The sequence below is a fragment of the Echiichthys vipera genome, assembly GCF_963691815.1.
Source record: "Echiichthys vipera genome assembly, chromosome: 11".
Taxonomy (NCBI): domain Eukaryota; kingdom Metazoa; phylum Chordata; class Actinopteri; order Perciformes; family Trachinidae; genus Echiichthys; species Echiichthys vipera.
In genome coordinates, this window is record NC_139836.1 from 18,116,979 (window position 1) to 18,122,222 (window position 5,244).

A 5,244-nucleotide genomic window follows, 5' to 3' on the forward strand; every position below is an offset into this window, starting at 1 on the left:
ACAGGCACGGGGCTCCTAAAGGGGGGACTCTGAGAACCAACTCTGCTAACACCCCACTAAGTGTCTTGTGTAACGGCTTCAGAAAACAAGATGAAACAGATTTATGGAGAATTCCTCACACTCATGCCTCAGCAGAAATAATACACTACAAGCCTTTGTTTCCATTTTTTATGGTGGTCTGTGGCTGTGAAGCCCTAAAGCCTGGATCATATGACTCACATGCTCTGTCCCCTCAGGGTCTTCATCCAACGCCAGATACCTGACCAGACCCTGGCCCTCAGCCTCAGCATGATTCAGAAGTATCAAAGTGCCTCTGGCAGTGCTTTTAAAGGTTTCTGTGTAACAAATTCAGAAAACTATTGTTATTAGAGACACTAGCAGCCAACAAGTGAACTGCAGTCTGCATCTTCTTGCTCATGCTTGCGTGTATAGGCTAATATAGTGAGATTGAACCAAAGACTATGGATTGAACACGCTACACAAGCAAGCTAACATTAGCCAGCTAGTTTTAACCAGAGACTAGAAGCGATACGGTTCAACTCACAGTGATTTCCTGTATCTGTGTCACGTGTTTTTCGTCACAGCTGCCCCCCCTTTTTAGCGTCAGCTTCTGGGGGTATTGATTGCAACAGAAGTGAACATGAACATATATTATGACCTTTCTCTTACCCTCATAATCACTTAAATAAATATTGAACCCTTTTCCCAAACCACATCTCTCCAGAACATTCTGACACTAAAATGGAGGAAATTAAGTATGTTTGAGACTTGTTTCTGTCTCAGCAACAAAGTCTCGTGAGATCTGGCAGCACAGGACAACCACCGAACCTTATCAGAGTCGCTGCAAAATGTATAACAGAAATGCAGCACGTGTAGAGTCTGTCGAGGTGGGTGCTGGTCGTTTGTTGACATCAGAAGACTCCATTTCTAAGATTTTTAACATCAGCTACTGTTGCATACTGTTTCGTCCTGATTCAATTCCTCCTGAGTGCTTCACATAGGAGTCAGTTCACAGGCTGTTATAGGCATCTGAGAAAGACTGGCAAGAAGAACGTTACAACCCGTTCACCCACTGGCTATAAAAATATTTATATTCACTACCTTTAAAATGATTCACTATAGAACTTGACAACATTCATTCCTCTGCTGCATTATTGAATTTTTGTTTTCTTATAAAGCACCCTTTACTCATTCAACCTTTATCTTTAATGACTTCATGAATGGTTCATGCCTAGTTTGCCAAGTAGATAGCCCTTCAATAAACAATGAAGCTCAAAGTGCATACAGGATGAATCTGTCAAATGAAAGAAGTATGAGGGTTTTTGAATAATGGCATTATCTGTGTTTTGGCCCTTTGAAAATGCACAAAGTACTCTGACATCTCTGTCATGTTCCCAATTACAGCTCCTCAATCCCAGCCCTGTACTCTGTGGAGGTTTATTTACATATCCCCATAATGGTCAAATCAGGAAAATGCAGTGTAGCATGAAACACTTTATTCTCTCAAATTCCAGCTCTGAGGCTGCGAGCTCATCCGATTTCAAATTCTTTGTCCATGAGCAGGATCAGTGTGTTTGGGAAGCAGAGGAACTGGGGCAGAAAACAGCTTCATCTCTGTTCTGATACTTCTGTCTGTTCAGAGCTTCTCATCTCTTTGCTTGTAAAGCAACGTGACAGCTCAGTTTCTCCGTTTCTGTCTGATTTTATGAGATACTTGGGGCCATTGCAGCATAAACTCCCTCACACTATGAACCGGAGATGATTATTTAATACCGCTGTTCTACACATGCTCATTAGGAGTAGGTCTGTGCAACAAAAAATAACCACATAGATAATTAATTCAGTCACCAGCCCCCACTTTGATCTTCCTTTTATTCCCCATCCTGATGCACTTTCATATATTTTAATTATTGTTCTATATGTTCATCCATCCCCTGCTACACTGTACTGTACCTGAACTCTGACCAAAACCCCTTGCATGCTGGAAAGATATCATTCATAGTCATAAAATATATAAATGCAACCACAACACGCTTTAGGAATTACAATATGAACTTGTGACATTGCTGTGAGAACATGAAAATTAGATTATTTCCCTCATAAAAGGCAAATAAGAAGATGCTGTCCTTTTTAGAAAAGGGTTATGTAATCTGTTTTGTGTACTTTGAATGCATGCATGAATTTTGTTTACTCATCTTTCCAGTCTGTGTTTCTGAAACAAAACACCCTTACGTACGGAGACAAAGCTCAAAAGGGATTTGAAGGTTTTGTTTTGTTATTAAAAATCTTGTAGTTTTATTTTAGTTCAAAGTTACAGGTAACAAAGATCTTAGTTTTAAATTAAAAAACAATATTTTTTTCTAAATTAACGATTTTCTTACATTTGAAGGTCCCATAATATTTCCATGTTCATATTTGTATTTTTAACAACATGTTTACATGCTTTAATGTTTAAAAACACATTGTTTTTATCACACTGTCTGTGTGAATACACCTGTATTCACCTTCTGTCTGAAATGCTCCATTTTAGTGCCTGTCTCTTTAAGACCCCCGTTTAAAGTCCTTTTAGTTGCAAACTGTTGTGTAATATTGTATAGATTACAATGTATCAGACAAAATGGCATACAACTCAATTTCCTGTCGAATATCATATGATATACCATGTTTTGTATTTTGGCTTTGCATTTTTCTGCTTGGCTGAACATAAATGATGTGACCTAATGGTGACATTTAAAGGGCAGTTCACACAGTTCAGTGTAGTCTGGTTGCAGAAGAAAATATGGCGCTCTAAAAGCACGAGTATGAGGTTCTGTTGTCTGAGCTGTGAGTTAGAATCAACACTGACATTGACGTTCAAAAATCGAAACACAAGAATCAAATTTACTGAGATAAATGAATTTCAAATTTTGCTTTTCAGTAAAGTAATGCTCCATAGAAAACCATCCCTATTCTGCACCTCCCTGTGATGTGAACACACAGCAGAGAAGATTTCAGGCGGCCAGATTAGACGCTAACCACCTCCAGAAGCTGAAACCACTTCTCAGCCTCAACCTCCAGATTCAGGATTCTTTTTTTTTTTTCTTTTTTCTTTTTTGCAGCGGCTCATTTTCCTTGCTGAGCTGAAAATGGGATGCCGAGAGCAATCCTCCCTGGATTATTTAAACAGCCACTTCAAAGGAGAGCAATTATAATCCTACATTATTGATATGGGAAAAAAAACAGTGAGTAAAGTAACTAGAAAGGAACTGCCACGGACATATTTGGTTGTGCAGGATAAGGGCTTTTAGGTTTGAGGGTTTAATTTCTTTATGTGACATAAGACCGTAGGTTGAGTAGAGTTAATCTTACACACGAGACATCTACTTGCACCTGCATTCACGCTCAAATGCTCTCACTTGCTGCAGTAAAACATAGATATCTGGGCCTATTTATGCAATTGGGTTGTAATTTTTTGTAATTTTCCTTTCATGAATCACTGGAGCGACCATTAAAAATATATATAATAATAAAACGCAGTTCATACTCATACACAAAATAGCTGTAGTGTAGGTTATAGTTTGTATTTTTTGTGAAATTAAACCATATTGAGTTCCCACATCTCATATTAGGTGTACACAGTGTACAGTGTACCAGATTAGAGCATGCATGTGTGTGTCTGTGTTTGTAGTTAGTAGTAAGTGGCAGTGAATTATGCGGCACGTGTCCCAGAGAACTCAGTGCAGATGGTTATTTTGGTCAGGCAAAAGCTGCAGGCTGGACGCTGTCATGTTGTGTAAATCTGGCTGCAGGAAAAAGCTCCACCCCTGCAGGTTAATGATGAGATTATTGCACGTTTTTGAGAAATGATGAATGAGAACACTGGAGAAAAAAACTAAAATTATGTAAGGCTCAGCCGAGCGTTTGTGATTTTACGTTCTGCAGCCCTTGTAATAACTTTCTGTTCATTGCCATCAGCTCTGCATGAATAATAACATTTTATGCCTCAGTGACCTTGGTGGATTCAGAGTTTACTGACCTTTAAAATGTCTGAATCTGGACCAAATGCTTTCGCCTTCAGACCTTTAACTCTGTTTTTTTAACCTTATTCCCATTAGAAATCCATGATATATGTTTTTGTACTGCACATGTGTTATTTTTGACTGCACAATGCACCTTTTACATTTTTACATGATTGTCTGTGCACAATACTGGACAAGTTGAAGGTTGGACAGTGACATGTTGATGGTGGGTGACTTATTGCTTCCTGCCACGATGGTGAGATCAAGCTACCAGCATATTTCTAATATCAAAACAGGTCAAGGACGTGGCTGCAGTGCTGCACAGCTCTTAAATCGCAGACACGTGTCTGAGGATCAAGACACAGAGATGACTTAGAAAGAAGTTTGTGTCTCATTCACACCACATGCAAGAAAATATAATCTCCAACAAAATGTAAACTTCTTGAATCATGCACACTTGTAGGCAGATGCACCTCTGTGTGGAAATAGAAAGAGGGGTCCTAGTTTAAAACTGCAGCTGTGGAAATGTTTGGGTTGGCTGAGGTGATGCTAAGAGTGTGACCCTCTCCAGACATGCACAACACATGTGCGTGTCACAAGTGACAAGACTAGACACACACACACACACACACACACACACACACACACACACACACACACACACACACACACACACACACACACACACACACACACACACACACACACACACATTCATTTATAGTGCCTGCTACAGTATGTATGAACTGGAGCCATAAATGTTGTTGTTGCAGGGTCCTTGAACTCTGAGGAACAACATGAGTCATGCACAGCTTGTTTGTTTGTCACAGTAAAAGGATGTGCAGACAGTGAGTGTGTGTGTGTGTGTGTGTGTGTGTGTGTGTGTGTGTGTGTGTGTGTGTGTGTGTGTGTGTGTGTGTGTGTGTGTGTGTGTGTGTGTGTGTGTGTGTGTGTGTGTGTGTGTGTGTTTAAATGACAGGGTAACTTCAAAAGTCCCTCTCCTGAGCACGAAATGGAATACAATATATCTCTGACCCTGACCTTTGTACTGGTGCAAGTCAAAAGATGATTTCTCTACCAGTATGAGTAAAAATATGACCATGATATCATTATTACCAAAAGATGTATCTCTCTCTCTCTCTCTCTCTCTGTCTCTCTCTCGCTCTCTTGCACTCAATAAATAAATGCTGGCGCTCTTGAAGAAAAAAACGTTCCTCAAATGTTTGGGGCCGATCGGTCCAGCAGA